Source organism: Eptesicus fuscus, chromosome 19, assembly GCF_027574615.1.
Source record: "Eptesicus fuscus isolate TK198812 chromosome 19, DD_ASM_mEF_20220401, whole genome shotgun sequence".
Lineage (NCBI taxonomy): Eukaryota > Metazoa > Chordata > Mammalia > Chiroptera > Vespertilionidae > Eptesicus > Eptesicus fuscus.
This window is the reverse complement of record NC_072491.1, coordinates 29,757,661-29,778,784: the sequence shown is the minus strand read 5'-3', so window position 1 is coordinate 29,778,784 and position 21,124 is coordinate 29,757,661. Positions and strand designations below refer to the sequence as shown.

At 44.5% G+C, this 21,124-nt stretch overlaps 1 protein-coding gene across 2 annotated transcripts in view; it reads right to left on the bottom strand.

Moving 5' to 3' along the window:
* LYN (LYN proto-oncogene, Src family tyrosine kinase) overlaps positions 1–20,795 on the bottom strand; it is a 103,409-nt gene extending 82,614 nt beyond the window's left edge. For both annotated transcript variants that reach the window (XM_008143330.3, XM_008143332.3), the window contains exon 1: positions 20,501–20,795. The gene's annotated coding sequence lies outside the window, so the exon portion shown is untranslated. The remainder of the gene's footprint in view (positions 1–20,500) is intronic.
* Between the last annotated feature and the right edge of the window lie 329 nt (positions 20,796–21,124).

Here is a 21,124-nt window from a genome sequence, read left to right as displayed (position 1 = left end):
ATGGGAGGGTCTCAATGAATCCCAATGTATTCAGACTGGAATTTCTATCAACACAGAAATAAAAAGTACAGTGAAAAACAGCTTCCTAGATCATTTATCCCCTGACCTTAAAGGTAAAACTTGGAATAGAAGAAAATTTCCAACCTGTTTATTTCATGAAACGAGGAGAGTCAAAACATTAGAAGTAATTCAGTTCATTATTCTTCTCTTGAGCTGAGGTTTAGTTTATCTTTTCCAACTTTACTCTGCATCTTGCATACAAAAGCCTAAATAATTTTCATTATTCCCCACTAGCTCACTTTGTTCTTGAAATAAATACCTAAAAAAGGGGCTTCTCTTTTCTATTTGCTCTACTGTGAAGACACCATCTTAGTCATATAAATCGGTAAGCCCTCACTTAACATCATTGATAGGTCTTGGAAACTGCAACTTTAGGCGAGATGACATATAACGAAACCAATTTTACCCTAGGCTGATAGATATAGTCAAGAGTTAAGTTCCTACAGCCTATTTCTGGTTATAAAAACACCACAAACTTCTAAATAAAGACCCCAAACACTTCTAATGTTAGACACTAATATAAACTTGAGTGATACATACATTTAAGAAAGATGAATAAAAACAAGTAATAATAATAAAATGATTCAAATTCAGGGTCCCAGTGCCGGTGGCCAATCCCAGCAGCTCAGGGAGCAAGGCAGGATGCCTTCCATCACAGGGCCACTCACACCCACACTCACTCAGATGGGGACAATGTAGTCACCCAGATTCACCTCATGTGCACATCTTTGGGATGTGGGAGGAAACTGGGGTACCTGGAAAAAACCCACGCAGACATGGGGAGAATGTGCATGCACCACACAGAGAGTGGCCCTGGCCCAAAATCAATGTTTATTATTATTATTATTATTACTAAATCAATGTTATGATGAGAGGATGTTACTGGAGGACCTGCCGTAGAGAGATTTTTTTAAATGATGATACATCATCTCTGACTCAGGTGGCTCTCTAACGGCCAGATTCTTTCCTGTGTCTATGCAGCAATGAATCTGTCACTTCCTGGGGTAGCCCATTAACCTAAATCACAGTCCGAATGCCCCATTTGGCCTACGTTCTTCTCACTTGTTTATCTTTAGTTGAGCCAGGAAGTGCAACTAGTCAGGGGTGGGGAACCTCAGGCCCTTGGGCAGTATAGCCGGAGAAATCATTTGGTCTGGCCCTGCCAAGGCATTAGGGGTGAGTTAATTAAATGTTTGGCTATTTTTAAGTTGATAATTTTGTATGGCCCTCGAATAGGTAATGACTTAGCACAAGCTATTCAGCTGGGACTTCTCTCCTTGCTGCATCCAGCTCAGCCTCGGGAAGATCTCCAATGGTCAGTCTAGGATGGGCAGCGGTTCTGTGGCCCAAAGGTTCTTACAGGCCTGGCAAAAGGCCCAAACTGATCGTCAATGGGATTTATTTAAGGGCATCCCTCCATGTTCCTTCTGAAAAGACAAAGACTTTTGATACAAGACTCCCTAGCTCCACCCCCAGCCCCACTGAAAGCAACAGTGACCTAGCACCTCTGCCTGAAGCCAAGCCTTAAGCTGCCATATTTGGGGACTACTAGTCCAGGAAGATCACCGGAAGTGGATCCAGTTAGGCCACAAGCTGTACAAAAAGGACCCTGCATGAGCCCCCGAATGAGAGCAAGGGCTGACACTGGCATTAAACAGCTCCTTTGATGTTCAAGTCAATGTTGAAACACCTCCACTTCCATCGACTTGGTCAAGGCCAGAGAAAACTGGGGTTTTGTTTAGAGTCACCTGACACGCCCGGAATGAAAGGAAGTAGAGGCCATCCTAATACATTTTCCTTTTTAAAGGGAAAGTTGAAATCGTATCCATTTTTTCTTTTCACTTCTTTTTAGAAAGCTATGTTTCAGAAATGGAAAGAGCCTATGGAGACTCCAATCATGGAGTGCCCAAGTACTGAGCAAAGGCAATGAATGGCCTTTTGCCACTGCTTCCTGGGGATTCAGTTGGTTTACCTCAGGCATCTAAACGCATTGCTGCAAATGCCAAGGAAAAGCGAGGGGGGATGAGCTGAAGATAGCTGCGCAACTCACCTGATCTGTACATTCTTTGCCTGTTGTCCTACGCTTTGCCATTGCTGATGTGTTACTCATAATCTTAACTTTTCAAAGTCCAAGATCTTGTAGCAGTATGATAAGGTAAAGAGATATCAAAAGGTTACTATTTGTCCTTTTTGTTTTTTGGTGTTTTTTTTTTTTTTTTTTACCCCTTAATCCTCAGCAGAGGATAAGTTCACTGATTTTACAGAGAAAGGAAGGGAGGGACGGAAGGAGGGAGGGAGGGAGGAGAGAGCGGCGTGTCATCGGGCAAGTCAATTAACCTTTATTTATGTGCAAAACAGAGATGATAACTACCAATTTCATAAGGTTCTTGTGAGCATTAAATGAGCAAAAACTTAGCAAGTCTTTAGAATAATGAGTGATACACATGTAAGCTTAATAAATGTTTGCTGCACCGTATTTATTAATAGTCTCTCAGGAGCAATCATATTGTCCTGTGTTTACATTTAAGTTAATGTATAACATCAACTTGATAAACTAAAGTCAAGAACTTTACCCTGCACGTATTATAATCATGATTTTTTTAAAAATGACCTTTTGAAGTTAAATAAAACACATCAGCTTGAGAGTCAAGCTGCCTTAGATTCCATTTACTTAGTAGCTAAAGGAGCAAATTTATTTACTATCTGAGCCCTGGTTTCCTTTATTAATAACAAGAATGTCAATAACACACCCTTGTGGTTTTTAGTACATTCACAGCATTTCTTTTTGGAGTGATGAAAATGTTCTCAAATTTACTCTGATGGCTGCACAACTCTGTGAATGTACTAAAAAGCACTGAATTATATACCTGAAATGAGAGAATTATCTGGTATGTGAATTATAGCTCAAGGAACTGGTCACCTAACAAAGGTCACACATTCAATAAATGATTGCTATTTTGATTATATTTTCTGTGAAAAGTAAATTACTGCCTGATATAAAAGTGAAACACATAATAACTGTGGTGGCATCATTATAAAATTCCTCCAATTAAGAAAGAAAATAGCTCTCCCTTCTGTGCCAAAACTAATTACTCCCTGCTCCCTTTTCTCCTGGGTCCTCGTACATCAGTCTTTAGTCTAAAGAAAACTATTTCAGATTGGATCCGTGGCTCGTCATTAGCTGGTCTTCAGTAAGACCGTCTGGATTTGAGGCCCTAAGAACCAGAAAGTTCCTTTAGCTCCCCGCGGAGACCACGCATGGAAAACTTAAGTCCTCCTGGTGTGGGTTTCTCCTTTGTCCATCGTTCACCAAACATTTTTCCCTTTTAGCAACACACTGTGCTTCTAAGCTTCAATAAGAATTTCAAAACACAGTGCTGGATAAAGTCCAAGTGTGCATCGAAGTTCAGACTATCATAATCTTTTCAGAAATTTCCATATCTTGCACAGAATAAGTTCCCTAAAACCACAATGGCCCCCAAATGATTACTTTAGCAAAGAGAAAAGCAAATGATTACTTTAGCAAAGAGAAAAGCAAATACTAAATATTTGTTAAGCCTCTATTATGCTTCAAGTACATCCACATAAATAATCACAGCTAAACTTCAAAAGACCTTCTTTTATTCATTGTCACGTAACAGATGGCCGTAGGGAGACTAGGAGAAGTTAAGTGACTTGCCTAAGATTATATCCCCAACAGTGGGAATTCATACCTCCAAATGTGGAGCCAGGTCACATGACCAGGTCCCTCTGTCCATCATCCCTACATGACATTGCCTCTCACAAAGAACAGATTTACTAAGAAGTACTGGCTCAAATGATCGTATTTCACCTGATGCTTGAGAAAGCCTATTATGAGAAGCTATGAACCTGTCCATTCTCTAGGTGGGGGAGCTGGGGCTCAAAGAGAACACTCCTCAAGGTAACCCCAGGAATCAAGAGCACCGCCATCACCCCAGACAGCAGGGAGCTGGGCAGCAGAATGCAGCAGAACAAAATGCCCACAGTTTACCCTCAAAATTGAAAACTCAGCTTCCTAGGATTCCCTCCCAAATAACTTCCATTCCAGTTTGAATAACTCTGCCCTTTACCATTTTGGAGGATTCTCATGGAGAGGACCTTTAATTTTGTGTGTGTGTGTGTGTGTGTGTGTATGTTTTTTCTTCTTCTTCTTTGCAACTTTATTGTCTTCTCCTCAAACTACCAGCCTTATTTGTCACTCTTTGTGCAAACAACATGAATTATTACATATACCAAATTAAGCAGAGAAGGGTGGGGGTGGGTGGGTTAAGAAACAGCATAAAGTGAAATGCTAACAGCATAGGATATATCAGTGTAGGTAATATTCCAAGGCACCATCATTTTGTTTTGTTTTTAAGTATAAGATCTAAAAGAAAATAATAATTTTGAGTATCCTCCTTGATAAAAGACACAATAAAGTCCCCACTTCCAACAATATTAAGCTTTATAGAAATTGCCTTATAAGCTACACCTCACCTGCAAAACAAAGTTAAATTAGTAAAACTGGAAACTGTTCAGTCTGGGAAACATCAAAAGCCATGCACAAAATATGGTCAAAAACAGTTGCCTGGAATCTATAGACAGACAGTCGATTAGTGGCTGCCTACGGCAAGGAGGTATGGGGGTTGGGAGATATGGGGAGTGACTGCTAATGGGTACAGCATTTCTTTTTGGAGTGATGAAAATGTTCTCAAATTGACTGTAGTGCTGCACAACTCTGTAAATGTATTAAAAACCACTGAGTTGTGTACCTGAAATGAGTGAATTATGATATGTGAATTATATCTCAATAAAGCCATATTGTAAAAAAGATCACATACAGTACGATTGTATTTATATTACATTCTAGAAAAGGCAAAACTAAAGGGACAGAAAACAGATCTGTGGTTGTCAGAGGTAGGAAGTTTTTGTTTTTGTTTTTGTTTTGGAGGGGGGGCAATAGAATTCTTCTACATCCTTATTATGATGGTGGTTAAATAAATCTACATAGCTATTTAAAATAACAGAAATATATAGCCAAAATTTTAAGTTGATAAACAAAAAAGTTATTTCCTAAAATCAAATCTACTTTAATTTAAATTTTTGTTACTCTTTTCATAATAAACAATTGTTTACTAATCTTGAAAAGTTATTCTGATGGTCTGGAGTGCTATAGCCATATACTAAAGGGATTTTGAAATAGTTTGGGGTACATATCAAGCAGTCGGTTTTCCATTAAAGTAGGGGAGAAACCAAGGTAGAGGAAGCCAATACAAGAGAGAGAAAGTGGGGACCACCAGTTGGACTGTTGTTAGAACTCGGGGTGCAGGCAAGGCCCTTGTAAAAGCCACAGGTGAAGGTAGAGGTGTGCTCCGCATCTGAAAAGCTAGTTCATGATCTCAGAGTGTTTCTAACTTAGTAAGACCTTAGGCACAGCGTCATTTATTATTGTACTGAAGAGGGGGGGAGAGTACTGTCTAAGATAGAAGAGCGAAAATGTTACTTTCCTGAATCGATAACCTGAATTGTCCCTTACGTGACATGGTAAGAGTCACATGAATCAAAACTCTAATGTACTGTTTGCTCCTCATCTCCTTGTCAGGAGGAAATTGGCCAGGATTGCTATGAGGTCAACCAGAGGATACACGTGGGCGTGGAGCCTGCAGAAAGTGAGCTCTCCAGTCTGTGCACGGCTCTCCATCCAGTAAATCAGACTGCGATTATTTCCCTGGGGGTGGAGGGTGGGGGAAGAGGAGGATATTTACCTGGAGGAGAGGGAGCCTGGGGACACAGCTCTACCAAATTAGGCAAGGTTTTTTATTCACTGTTTCTTGATCTATAAAACTGTTTTTTGTTTTTTTTCCGTAATTGCTTCACCTCTCATGCTTAAGGATTGCCTACTAATAAAAGAAAATATATTCCCGCCCTGACCGGTTTGGCTCAGTGGATAGAGCGTTGTCCTGCAGACTGAAGGGTCCCAGGTTCGATTCCGGTCAAGGGCTTGTACCTTGGTTGTGGGCACATCCCCAGTGAGAGGTGTGCAGGAGGCAGCTGATCGATGTTTCTCTCCCATCGATGTTTCTGACTCTCTATCCCTCTCCCTTCCTCTCTGTAAAAAAATCAATAAAATATATTTTTAAAAAAGAAAATATATTCCCTTTGCCTTCTGCAACATTTTATAAAGAATGAATCTGCATCTGATGTGTACACCAAGACTCAGTGTCACCCAGGACTCGGGGTGAAGTATGAATGAATCCAATCAAAACAGTCCAGGGGTACCTACCATGAATGCGGAAGCGGGCAGAGACCCTCCATATCAAGAAAAGGCAAAAGGTACTAAAGTTGAACCCAAAACATAGTCCAAAGTGTGTCCTGAGTTAGATTTCTCCAAGAGCTCTCGGGGATATTACCTCACTTAATCCTTGCAACAACTGGGTGAGATGTGAGACAGGCACGTTATAATTACTGTCTTATGGATTAGGAAAATGTGGCCAGATGAGCTTAAGGAACTTCATCTGATGCCGCCCCCCTCCCCCCGCCCCCAAGACTAGTACATGACAGAGCATGGCTTAAAGCCTGACTCTTCATTAGTGACTATGCATTACACTGCTCGCAGACACCCTGGTGTTCATCCGGAGCCACATGCTTCTCACAAGCTACCCTACTGTTTCTAATGCACACCCTACGCTCTTCAGCAGGATAAGTAAGGAATCCAGCTAAATTGTTTCCCATCTTTTCTTTTTGTATTCTCAACTGAGGCATGCACATCTTCATGGGAAAATTACTCTGCTCTGGTCCTTGGTCTAATCCGTTCCTCCCTCCATTCCCAGGATTCACTCCTTGTTCAAATCTGTAGCATCCAGCAGTGAAAATGCAGAGATGCCAAGCATCAGAAACTGTGGCCTGAGGAAAATTCAACGGGGGCGGCGGGCAGTCACTGCCTCCTGGTTATTCCTGACCTTGATCTGATCACAACTGAGACCTTTTCACAGGAAGAAACACCTCGGTACTCTGCTGCCTGTGTGTGTTCTTCTTACTGCCTATGGAATAGAAATGTCTACTCCTCATTTTAGTTTTTCAAATATTTTAACTTCCTGAGTATATACGGAACAATTCTGCTATTGAGAGCTAATGAATGTGACTGCAAGTCCTACTCATGCATATTCATGACCAGTGAGGATCCAAGAAATGTTTTCTGAATGATGAATAAGTGAAGCATTACTTCATGGATTAATAAATTCCACAGGTCAAACCATGGCTCTCTCTCACCCCTAACAAAAATAAATGTCAAAACTACATGAGGCAGAACAAACAGTCAGTAATAAAGATGCTGTGTTCCTTCACATCAGAAAAGGGAGTCCTCCTTGACTGAGGAAAATCATGACTGAATGCACAAAGCCAGTCAGTACTTCCAATGTCTGTGCACAGACTGGCTCTGTGTTCTGCAGCAGGATGTTTGATTACATGTGGGCCACTGGAAACCACCCTTATCACACCCACATTTATAAATTTGCATTTATAAATATACTTAGCTATGCAGAGATGGGTAAAAAAACAAGCTATAGATGGCTACTGCCGTCTAATTTTATTACCTAATGGTTGAATGAATGCTATTTGAGTAAGGCTCTGATCAAGCTCACCTGTGAGAATTTGAGCAGCTAAATACCAGCATATAAAACAGGACAAGGACCTGGTCTCTGCCTGCATTGCAGTAATTCAACACACAGAGATGCCTGGGCCAGCCAAACCCACAGCTTGAAAACCTGTTTATCTGCCAAACCAAATGGCTTTGTGCTGCTTTTCAATCTCTTACCCTTTATTATGACAACGCCAACACTGGAAACTAAACTAAAACTAGGAGCAGGATGGTAGGATCCTTTGAGGAGAGAGCGTGCTTGGGGGTGCCCAGAGGGGCAGTGGGTGTGAGCACCATTCTGATTTATGATCTGGGGGTGTTACATGATGGTTTGCTTTGAGTTGGACTTGTCTGTTTTCTGTCATTAGCCATTTGTATGTTATACTTATATCAAAGGGGAAAAAAAACACCAGTATTGGGGAAACTCTTTAAAAACTCCCCCTTAACCCCATTAAAATATATTCTTTCCTATTCTATAATTTAGAATCAGTGAGTATACGTGGCTAGAAATAACAGAATTGTCAAATCAGAAAGCATCTTTTAGGGCCATTGAGTTCAACTTTTTCTAAAATGTCCTGTAAGAGATTCGCTTAGACAGTGCTTACAAACTTCTAATGACGGAGAAGGACCCCTTCATACTCGAGCCAACGTTGGTGGTTAGAAAGCTCCTCCTTGTTCTCTAATCCGCAAATCTCTACCTTTAACATTCTCAGTGATCAGACTGTCTCTCACACGCACCACAGTCATTTCAATATCTTGTCAGCCGTCAATCCACGTGGCCCCGTAGTAAATGATACAGTTAAATAAAGACCCCATGCCTCAAAAAAGTGAACACCAGTCAGCTTGATGGGCTAATCCCCAGTCGGAATAAGGGGAATTTATCAAACTTAATAAAATATCCTCTAGACCACTCTCACCTACTTGTACACATGTCTGCTTATCGAGCAACTTTGAAAAAATCATTCTTAAATTGTGGTTTTAAAAAAGCATATCAATTTAGATCTAAACCATTAAGTGTGCAATTCAGTGGCACTAGGGCACTCATATTCTTGTGCAACCATCACCACCACCACCACCCACCTCCAGAACTCTTTTTCTCTAGCAAAACTAAAAGTCTAGACCCATTAAACAGTAATTCCATTTTCCCCTCCTCCAGTCCCTGACAACCACCATTGTACTTTCTGTCCCTATGAATCTGACTACTCTGAGTACCTCATATAAGGAGATTCATACAGTGTTTGTCCTTTTGTGGCTGGCTTATTTCTCTTAACATACTGTTCTCCAGGTTCATCCATGTTTTAGCATGGGTCAAAATCTCCTTCCTTGTTAAGGCTGAATACTATTCCACTGTATGGATACACCATATTTTGTTTATCCATTCATCCATTGATAGAAACTTGAATTGTTCCTACCCCTTTGCTAATGTGAATAACGCTGCTATGAACATCAGTATATAAATGTCTCTTTGAGACTCTGCTTTCAATTCTTTGGGGTATATATCCAGGAATGGAATTGCTGGATCATATGGTAATTCTATGTTAGTTTTTTAAAATACGTTTTTATTGATTTTAGAGACAGATAAAGGGAGAGGGAGAGAGAAGCATCAATCAGCTGCCTCCTGCACGTCCCCTACTGAAGATTGAGCCCGAAACCCGGGCATGTGCCCCAACCAAGAACTGGTGACCTCTTGGGGTGTGGGATGATGCCAATCAACTGAGCCACCTTGGCCAGGGCCATGTTTATCTTTGCTTTTTTGAGGAACTGCCACACCATTTTCCATAACAGTTGTACCATTTTACATTCTCACTAGCTGTGCACAAGGGTTCCAGTTTCTCCACATCCTCACCAACACTTATTTTCTGCTTTTGTTTGGGTGGCTGTTTGGTTTTGTTTGACAGTAGCGACCCTAAGCAACTTTCTTTTGATAATGACAATAACAATGATGACCACTAGCCATCTGCCTCACGTGTGGCTAGCTCTGAATCCACTGCACACTGCACCGTGGAATCCTCACACCCAACATTTGAGGTTTAAATAGAGGACCCTGAGGCACCTTGCCCTGTTGCTAAGTTGGGACAGATATGGAATTTAGCTCAAATGTGATTAACTCCATTTCCTGTGCTCTAACCACCCCACACACTGCCTCCCTCCTTACCGGAAATGGTTTCTATGCACTGATTCAGGTGCCCAGGGATCTCCTGAGCACGAAAGTATTGTCCCGCCCACAACCACAGCAAATTAATTTGTCAGCCTTCTGTTCTGTGAACAGCCCAGAGAGATTAGAGTACAATACACTCTTGTAGGGAAGGAACCTCATACTTAACAATGTTTATGTTTCTTCCCAAGCACTCACTACAAAGTCTCACACACAATACACATTTAAAAATAAATTACGGTTACAGAAGCCCAATTATCAGCATTAATGCCACGCCAACTGTGTGACTAGAACAGTGGTTCTCAACCTTTCTAATGCCGCGACCCTTTAATACAGTTCCTCATGTTGTGGTGACCCCCCAACCATAAAATTATTTTCGTTGCTACTTCATAACTGTAATTTTGCTACTGTTATGACTCGTAATGTAAATATCTGGTTTTTCCGATGGTCTTAGGCTCTACAGCAGGGTCGCTTTACTGATTACTGTCCAAACCGAAGAACAGGAGTTTTTGCCCAGTCAGGGCCACTGATAGATGGAGATGGGGAAGACTTCTGCTGAAACTTCAGGGGAGACAATGAATCCCAAAATAATCTGGTTCTGTTAGGATGAGAAGTGGAGTAATAGTGTTGGGTAGGAAGCAGTCAACAATGTTCCTGTACATCCCACACTTAACAGCCACAGTGAATGGCTAGTCAGTCCAACAGTAGCTGGCTTCAGATGTGTGAAAAGAGGGCCAGCTACTAGAACCAAGAGGCAGAAACTATGGAAATAAAATAGTGTAGCATGAGAGAAAAAGCTTTCGAATACCCATAGGTATCCAAAAATTGAAACAAGCCACTTTGGGCAACAGGAATATCCCTGTCACAGTGCTTCTCATAATGTGACTTCTATCACCTGCATTAGAATCACCTGGGGCAGACACTAACATTTGGGACCCAATGTTCAAGGGAAAGTGACTACCTGCTAAGGACTATGTGTAAAATACACCACCAAAATCTCTTCCTTCTAAACTTTAAAAATAACTGAAAACCAAAAAGCAGGCAGTTAATGGAATTGAATTTGGTAAAAATTCTTTTTAATATATATTTGGCATCCATTACACTTTAAACGATGATGCTAATGTTGGATACCAGGTAGACAGGTGATGTCAAAAGCCTAGCAGTTGACACCTGACACCAGAGGAGACAAGTCATTTGTTCAATTGGATTGTATAGCACTACCTTAGTTGAAAAGTTACAACTGCAGCAACAATGCAACATTTGAGAGACATTCACCAAAGCATTCAGAAATATTTTTCTACGATACTCTTGAAAATTATTGACTTGGAAAGGAATTTAAGGAAAATTACAATTAAATCCTCAGTTAGTGGTTTTCTTAATTTATTTAAAACTTTAAAAATAACTGAAAACCAAAAAGCAGGCAGTTAATGGAATTGAATTTGGTAAAATTTCTTTTTAATATATATTTGGCATCCATTACACTTTAAACAATTCAAAGAGTCAATGTGGTCCAGAAAGACAAAAACCAACTCTTACAGTGTGTATTTGATTATACTGATTACCTCAAGACAACATTAATTTGAAGCTAGGGATGGCATTCATTTCCATATTTGTCTGTCACTCTCCATATTACGAAGCCTCTCATTATTTAAGGACAAAGTCCATCCCTGTCGCCCAGGCCAGGGGAACCCTCGCCTTTCTGGAATCCCCAGGCTCTTTCACAACCTTTGCACTTTCCCTTAAGGCCTCCAGCGGGAGAAGTCCTTCTCCCCCTACCAGACCCTGCTCCAGCATCTTGTCCTCACTGTGGCCACCAGCCCTTCCTTCTGCTGGCAGAGCACTTTGTACTGTAGGAGAGCATCGATCACACTCTGAAGACCATGTTTATGCCTCCATACCCCCACTATTTCCAGCATCTGTGGATGCAGAGACCATCTTGTTGACCCCTGTAACCTCTGGCAATTTCCGGTACCTTGTAGGGAGATCAGAAGTTCAACTGACCAAACACCTGAGCCTCTAGTAAACAAACACTGTGGTAAGTAGGATGGTTTATGATTGACTCCCCCACCAGACTCTGAACTTTTCCCTGACTACTTCATTTTATAAACATTTTACTTACTCCAATTGACCCTTGAACAATGCTGGGGGGCGGGGGAAGGGTGCCAACCTCTATGCAGTTGAAAATATGCATATAAGTTTTGACTCCCCCAAAATTTAACTACAATCACCCCTGTTTGTATCTGTGAGGGATTGGTTCCAGGACCCCTGAAGGATGCTCAAGTCCCTTATATAACATAACACAGAACAATGCATACAGTTGGCCTTCCGTATCCCCGGATTCCTAACTGCAGATCAAAAATACTATTAATCCCCAAATAAGTAGACCTGTGTTGTTCAAGGGTGAACTGTATGTTTGTTGATGGAAGGCATGAACAGAATTTCTCCCCTCTAAGAGGGAAGCCCACAGTCTAGTAGTAAAAACAGGACCCTTTTGTTACGTGTCTACAGTGTTCCAGAAAAATTATTAAGAGGTTATATATTAGCTTTGTTAACCACCACCACAAACCTGAGGAGTGGGTATTATTATCATCCTATATAATAAAGAGCTAATATGCTAATTAGACCAGATGGCAGAATGACCTTCCGTAATGACCTTCCGAAACCGTCAGTAGGCCGGGCTGCAAGGGCCGAACCCCTTGTATGAATTGCGTGCATCAGGCCTCTAGTCATTTTATAAATAAACTAGAGGCCCAGTGCACAAATTCGTGCACGGGTGGGGTCCAGCTGGCCTGGCCCTGATTGGGGCAGATCGGGGCTGGACCTGTCAGAAGGAGGATACAGCAGGAGGTTGGCTGACTGGCCTGCCCCAATCAGGGCCCAATGAGGGCCAGGCTGGTGGGGGAGGGGGGGAGGGGTAAGGGCCGCAGGCAGTAGCTGCAGGCCTTGCCCCTGATCAGAGTGGGGGGGGTCCCAATAGGGGATGGAGCTGGCTGGGGGGGAGAGGGGCCTTGGGCTGATTGGGATGGTGGGGGCTGATCGGGGGCCAGCGGCCAAGGGGAGGGGCTGTGGGTGGTTGGCTGGCCACCCCACCCTTGATCAGGGTGGGGGGGCCAACTGGGTGTGGGGCCAGCCGGCCAACCTCCCACAGCACCTCCCCACAGCCGGCACCACCCCCAATTGGGCCGGTTCGCTGGCCGGAGTGGGCATCATAGCGACCAGTCGTTCTGGTCATTACAGCGTTCTGGTCGCTGGCTTTTTATAATATAGATAAATGGTGAGAATAAGTAACTAAAGTCACAAGCACTGGAGCCTAGGCAGGAACTCAGACCTGTCTGACTTGGAAGCCCGTTTTCTTTCCACTGTATTATACTATCTCCTCTCAAATTTAAAATTAATAACCAGCACTGGTTATTCATGTATTAATTTTATTAATAATGTTAACAATTGATTTATTAATATTATTAAATAGTAATAATAGACATCAAATACAGTAGATATTAAATATGCTAAATCTGATCACACAAAGTAATTACCTGCATAATTGAAAATTATGTCATTTTGACCAAATATTGCCACTCCTAATTATGGTGATGCTTTTAATAAACTATTTTTATATAGCAAAGGCAAATTCCAACACTACAGTAAGCTGCTGCTTTACAACATAATCTCCTTCAAAATAAAGAGGAAAATACTAACCCTACAGAAACTTAGCCCTCAACTCCAAATTGCTTATTTCTTCAATAGTGCTGCCATCATCAAAAAGATACAGATAAATGTTTGGGCAAGATCAACACCACTTAGGGCACTTATCAAGTTCCTCATGTTAATCTCTGTGGAAGTCCCTGTGGGTTCCTCAGTTAATCATCCACCTATTCAAAGCAGTAAGTGACGCTCACTGTCTGTCTCTTCATGATTTATCACCATCATAAATACCCGATGATGAAGAAGTCTAGGCGAGAAGCTGATTGTGATAGAAAAGTAGGCTTCCCACTGAAAGGCTCCAACGATTCCCCTATGTTTATATGATAAAACCCAAAATTTAGTTCTGGACAAGGATCCTCCATGCCTTGAACAAGGGTCATCCACGCCTTCTGACCACATTGCCAGACCGAGTTCTCTGGCCTCTGAATGATCCCAGCTCCAACTAAATACCAGAAGTGGACTGTTTTTTAAGAAAATATCTCTATAAATCCTGGCCAGTTAGCTCAATTGGTTAGTGTCCTCCTGGTATGCAGGTTCCATCCCCAGTCAGGGCATGCAAACGATTAATGCATAAATGAGTGGAACAAATCGATGTTTCTCTCTCTCTCTCTCTCTCTCTCTCTCTCTCTCTCTTCTCTCTCTCTCTCAAATTAACTTTTTAAAAAGATTAAGAAGAAAGAAAGAAAGAAAGAAAGAAAGAAAGAAAGAAAGAAAGAAAGAAAGAAAGAAAATAACTCTATTTTCAATACACATAGCACCTTACATCCTCCAGAGGCGGTCTGCTTACAACTCTACCCACACAAATGTCACAATAGCCACTTTTACTCCCAAGTTTACTGATGGCTCCTACATTTCTTCTGCGGTCACGATGGCTCCACTCATTGCTCATTTTACTCTGTTTTAAAGTCATGTAAGTAACATTCCTTTTTATTAAAAAAAAAAATAACATGTACCTAAGAAAAAAAATCAGCACTCGCCCATCCCTCAGAAATATTCACTATTAAAACTTTCGTATAAAAATTAGTGATACGCGTAGCTTACAGATTGTGTCCCACATATAAATATTTCATTTCAGAAATGGTATTATATATTACTTATCAGTTTGGGTTCAGCTTTCAAAAAATATCTCTCATGTTTGTAAGTGTAATTTAATACGCTTTTAAGATATCTACAAGGTACTGCATTGTAGAGATGTGTCTTAATTTGTATTTGTTTAATAAACTTCCTCTTGGACTGGAGCTTGCGGACTCGCTGGGCCTGCCTCTGTCCGCGTTAAATGCTGGCAGATCTCACAAGCTGGTCTCAGAAGGACTGTTCCGATCACATAACCTGGAGGAGGGGCTCTTCCACCAAGCTTCCCTCCCCCGCCGCCCATACAGAAAAATGTGCATTTGAGCACAAGGTCAAATATGTTTTGGAATTTGGCTTGTGGTCAAAGACTTTGAAAGCCACTGCTCGGTCCCCAAAATTTAACCACAGGCTTATAGCTTAAGTAATATTAAAGACAGCCCCCAACCATTGTAGTGAGGATTACGAAATTACTAGGTTGCCTACACACTAAAGGATTTCACAACATCTACTTAGGAGTTTCACAATGGTTTCCATGATGGGGAATTTCAAAATGTACATTCTTCTGTTGGTGAAAACTCAAACGTGGCCACCATGGGCTTTGCCAGAGAAGGCTCTACACTGATTACTAGATTCATTCTTTTTCTCTCTCCCCCTCCCTGCCTGCCCCTTTCTCAAGGGCAAACTGAGAATGGACAGAGCAGAGGGTGGCAGAAAGAAGCCTACGGAAAAAGCAGTGCTGGTGGTAAGAAAGGTGGGGCTGCAGGCAAATGACAGGCCTGGTGCCTTCGAAGCAGGAGGAAGTATCACTTCCTCGCCGCCGCCTCCTCCCTCGGGCCTCCTCTCTCAGGCCTCTCGCTGCAGTTCTGCTCTCCGTGACACGGCTCCCCAGTGGAAAGCAGAAGTGGTCCTCCCTCTCCCCACGTGGCTCTAAAACCAGCTTCTCCCTTCCCTTCCCCTCCGGGGGGGCTAACATTTACAGGAAGAGTGGAGGCACCCAAAGGCCCAACACCAAGAAGATGTCCTTACTCTAGTTGGGGGGGCAGAATGAATCCAGCCCCATCTCTCCAATCTCACTGGGCTCTCTCACCAGCACAGAAAAGCGGGCCCAAAGCAGTCGTGACAGCTCCCAGCCACCTGGTGTCCCAATGGAGAGAGGAAGGTGACGTGGGGAGAAGCTTCCAATCGGCAAAGAGCTTCCGATTGGCATGGATTATGGTCAGTAAAGATGTTCACAGAAAGGTGGGAGGGTCGGCAGCCCAGCAATATCTGGCTTTAAAGTATGAATCCTAAAAGGAAAAGACCCCCGGAGCTACAGGAATAAAGCCTTCTTCCCAGGGTCCTACAGCTCATCAAGCGCAGAGCCTAGAGCATTAAGAAACACCCTCTCAAATGGATTCTGAAAATGCATCCTATTTGTGTAACTTTATGGAATTTATGTATCTTAGCGTTCTAAAAAATGAACAGAGCTACAATGAGACTAACCGAAAACCTCTTCCCTTAAATGGTCCACTCCTATCACGTCAATTCAACTTTCAAGAAGTAGCTTTGTGGCAAAGAAGGAAAGTTGACAGCGTATTCAGTACTTCGGGGAAAGTGAAGTGCAAGGATGAAGGGCAAAGGCCATTAGAGGCCCCTGCAAGTCAGCACGGACGAGCCTTTTAACACATCATCCCAAGTAATTATGTCAACTTGCAATTCTAAATTGCAAGAGAGCTCTTCCAGCTAACTTAAGCCAACGATGTCTCACAGAAGGTCCCAGTCTTTCAACTGGCCTGTTCCCAAACCTCGAATTCCTCAATTGGCAGATTTCCACATTATTTTCTACACTTGGGCTTCTCCACCAGATGGGAACTTACTCAAAGGAAATTTTAGAAATGATGATAGAGTGAACTCAACATTTTAGAATTTAAGCATCAGGAAGCTAGGCAGCTGTAAGAAAACTTTCGATATTTCTGACTAAAAAAAAAAAAAAAAACACAAAACAAAAAAACACAACTTCCTCTTCTATGTCCTAGTTTTCATTGCCAATCTTAAAAGATGGAGGCAATGTCTGTCTATCTATTGGCGCATGGGCTTGGGACAGCATTTTGCTCATAGCAGGCGCTCAATAAGTGGGGTTCATGTTTTAATGTGTATCCTATAGGCCCTATCTCCTTTATAGCTTCACCCTGAATGATGCTCTCACTGATACAGGGGTGGACAAAAGTAAGTTTACAGTAAGTATGTAAAACAGCTTATTCTTGTATTATTATTTATTAATTGTTGTATTACTTTCCATACGAACAACTGTAGACCTACTTTTGCCCACCCCGGTATAACAACCACATAAGGAGGCTCATTGAGAACAAACTGGAGGGAATTCCTTTGCAAAGAATTATGTGGGCACTTCTGCATTAACCAACAGGCACCGGATGGTAGTCAGCGGAACTGCCCTGCCACCTTGGCCGGTGTCAGAGATCTTCCCTCTCCCAGCAGAAAGCCATGGGGAAAGCACAGAAGCTCATCTTTCCATTCCAGCTTAAGAACCCTAGTTGGTGCACCTGCTCATTTGTCCTGAGGGGTTAGTCACTTAGTTGAGATAATTACCAAGTGATGGCAGAAAATTACCTGTGATGCTGTTTTAAAAATGTATATTAGGCTGGTGTGGCTCCGTGGTTAAGTGTCAACCTATGAACCAGGAGGTCGTGGTTAGATTCTGGTCAGGGCACATGCCCAGGTTGCAGGTTCCATCCCCAGTGGCGGGGGGGTGGGGGGTGGGGGAGTGGGGGGGGGCGTGTAGGAGGCAGCCAATCAATGATTCTCTCTCATCATTGATGTTTCTATCTCCCTCTCCCTTCCTCTCTGAAATAAAAATATATATATTAAGAAAAAAAAGATGCATCTGTTAAAAAAAAGAATTTTAGAAAATAAATAAATAAAAATGTATATTAAATGATAAAATAATTTCTTTGCTTTTAAGTAAATGAGTACCTACTACAGGTCCAAAGGTAGAAAAGGGGGAGAAGCCCTAAAGTTGGAGCCAGAAAATATACCTACCCTGCCCAACAGTGCCACTTAACCAGATCTGTGACCTTGAACATGTCACCAAACTTCTTTTTCTATATCTGTCCCTGCCAACCCTGGGGGGCCATGAGAGAGTCAAATGAATTCAGAGCTCAGGAAGGCTTCAGAACCTGGGTAAGCAAAAGATTTTGGCACCATGATTGCCCAAGAAGTGCCCAAGAGAGGTCTGACATGTCATTGATCAATGCTCCCACTAATGATGGTGGTGATCTTTCAATATTAATACTATCCATGTCTGAAGACATAGAGGTCATTGATATCAGCAGAGTGAGAGAGCTGTAACAATGTTCCATGCTCTGCATGTGTACACACTGTCTTCTTATTTATATAGACTTAAAATTAGTATGGGTTTATGGATAATACAGTTTAAAATGATTAAACGACAACTCCATATATGCTTTTGAACCAACTGGCAACTCAGATGTTTCGGTGATTGATTTCTGAATACAAATACCATGGAATTTTGTAAAAGGCTTTGAAAATCATGGATTTGCAGACCACTGAAAATCATTGGACTACTTAGCTGCTAAAAGAATGCCATGGAAGGAGAGGGGGCAAGCAATATCACAAATTCTCCACATACCTTTCCAGCACGGATGACTCTAAGATAGAGTGGGTCTGGTCTTTTTGGACTGGGCAAACAACTTTTGCAGGCTTTGTTTTATACTGCAAATCAAGCCCCCTCTCCCGGTAATGCAGCAGAATCCCCAGTCCTGAGTGGAGCTTTCCACTTAGAGCACTAGCCCTGGGACAACTTAGCAATCCAAAAAGTCCCTCAAATCCTCATGTTAGAAACCAGGACGGAGGGCCAGTAGGCTTCAAATGCCTTGGGGAACCCCAGCCCTGTTCCTTCTGCCGTGTGCAGGACCAGCAGACTGCCTTCCATTCCTTCTTCTATATCTGCAATCTCAACTATGTGACAGGCTCCAGGGCTAGTGTTTCCGGACAAGACAGATAAAGTTGTTGTCAATGGAGCTTTCTTGTAGTTGCTAATATTAGACTAGACACATGGGGCCAAGACATACTCGAACTCTGATTACTGTAATAAAGGAAAGACTGGCTGAATTAAGGGTCCAAGTAACATATCCAAAATCACAGCTCCGAGACCCAAACTCAGGTTTGCTGGCTGCTGTTTCCCCTTACACCGGGCCCTCCACCCTTCACTCAGAAAGAGGATGACCCTACTCGGCCTCCATAGAGGCCCAGTTACCATTAGCCTCATGTGATCAAATTATATTTCTTCAAGCCTCCAGACATCCTTACCACCAAATTAAATCCGGGCACTATCTGAATCCCACCCTTTTCCAGCAGAACTTACCGTAGTGGGGCAGGGCTCTGAGTGCTTAGTAAATGCCTGAACCGTCGGTGCCTACTCCCCTCCACACTGCTGGAGGGGTTCCCAGTACAGAGAGGACACCCCTGCCCTCCAGATCCCTACAGCCGGCTGGGGGCAGCCAACACATCAAGTCAGTCACACATCCTTATTGGCCTGCTCTTAGGGTGAACCAGACTCCTGGTCCTGCTTTTGGGACAGCAAACCTCTGGTAAATTAAGCACACTTACCAATAAGGCCATGTGGCTGAAACGGACAGATTTAAAAAAATCGTCAAATTGCAAAGAACCAGGGAGCCTCGTTTTTTTATGTTCAGAATAAATTGCAATAAATAATAGCGTCATTCATGAAATGCCTAGGACGTGTTTGGGGCTTTATGTGCAATAAACGGCTCAGGAGGTACCTATGAGGGCACCCAAACAGGGAATTTCAGTCATGGGCCCAAGTTCACACTCAGCTAGGAACTTGCAAGGCCCGCATTCAACTCGTGTTGCTGAGATGGTGAAAAAAAGTTGGATGGTAAAAAAGATACACACACACACACACACACACACACACACACACACACGCACACGCACGCGCACACACACACACATACGTGCGCGCACATTTGGAGACACGATCACATGATCGCTGGCCAGGCGGGCTATTAGAAGGCACATTGCAAATGCACAATTATCTTGACACAGTCGGTCAAGAGAACGCACGCAGGGAAGTGGGAACTGACGCTTTGCACCCTCCCCGCTAGCCGAAGGAAAGGCAACCCCCGAATTCTAAAAATAACTTTCGTTTCCTCTTGGAGGCGGAGGCACCGCACAGTCGCTCTGCAGGCCGAGAGGCGCCTCGCTCAGCGGGAGGGTGCCCAGCTGCCTCCGCCGCAGCCCCTCGACGTCACGCTCCGGCCGGCGCTCCCCAGGAGCTGCCTGCGGGCCTGGGAGAGCGCCCTGGGCCGAGCCCCACCCCTTGCCTCTGGGGATCCAGGGCCCAGGGGGGGAGCCCAGATTGTGCAACCTGAGGAGTCCCCGACAGAGTCCCGGCCAGGATCCCGACCGCGCGCGCCCCGTCTCCGCGTGGAGAGGGGCTTCCCCGCGGCGCTCCGGGATCAGCCGGAGCTGGACTGCATCCGGCCCTCCCCTCGGGTACCCGCCAGAGGGCCCTGCGGTGAGCCCGCCCCCGCCCCTCCCACCACACCTCTGCGTGGCCCTGCGGCAGAGACACCTGCGGAGCCGCCCGCCCCCGCCTCCTCCCCACCCCCCTCCCCCCGGGTCCGGTCACCCACAGACTGAAGTCACCTGGGTGCCCACACCGCGGGACCTGGGAGCCAGGGCGGCCAGGGAGCGACGCGCGCCCCTGGCTCCCGCGGTCCGAGCCGACCGACCCCACGTCCAGGGCCGACCCCACGCCCCGGGCTCCCTCCAGCGGCACAGCCGCGGCCCCCGCTCCGTCCACCGCAGCGTCCCTGCCCACGCCTGGGACTCACCAGCTCGCGGTGGAAGTTGCGGATCGGCGGGGGCGGTGGCCGCGGCGCTCCACGGTGACTTGAGTTCAGAGCGGGGGACGCGACGGGGCGGCCCAGCGGGGCCCGCGGAGAGAGGGGCTGCGGGCCGGGAAGCGAGGACGACCTGCACGGCGAGGGGCTGCGGGCTCGGGCCCGGCGTGGCGCGGCCGCCCTGCCCGCCGCCCGGGCTGGAGGCTGCAGCGCGTCGGGCCCAGAGGCGCCGCGGCCAGGAGCGAGCGGTGGGCGGCCTGGCGCGGCGGGAGAGGAACTGACTGTCGCTGGGCTCGGCCGGGAGGTCCCAGCTACTTCCTGGTGCTCGGATTTGCATACTGCACCGGGGGGCGGGGAAGTGACCGTTTGGCCTCGACCCAAGGTTTGGATCTTTGGTGTGGCCGTCGTCGCGCAGAGCTTTGCAAGCAGAGAAACCTGGTGTCCCCGGGTGCAGCTTGGGGAAGTGAAGCCGCCTCGGGCCCAGCGTTCTCCCTGTAGAGACAGAAGGATTTTCCAGGGAGACCCTCTGGCGTCTTGGCGTCCGCGAACCTCTGGAGTTTCCTTTCCTTCTCTCCCAACCTGCTCTCCAAGGTGTTAGGAAGTGGGGTGCCCCTG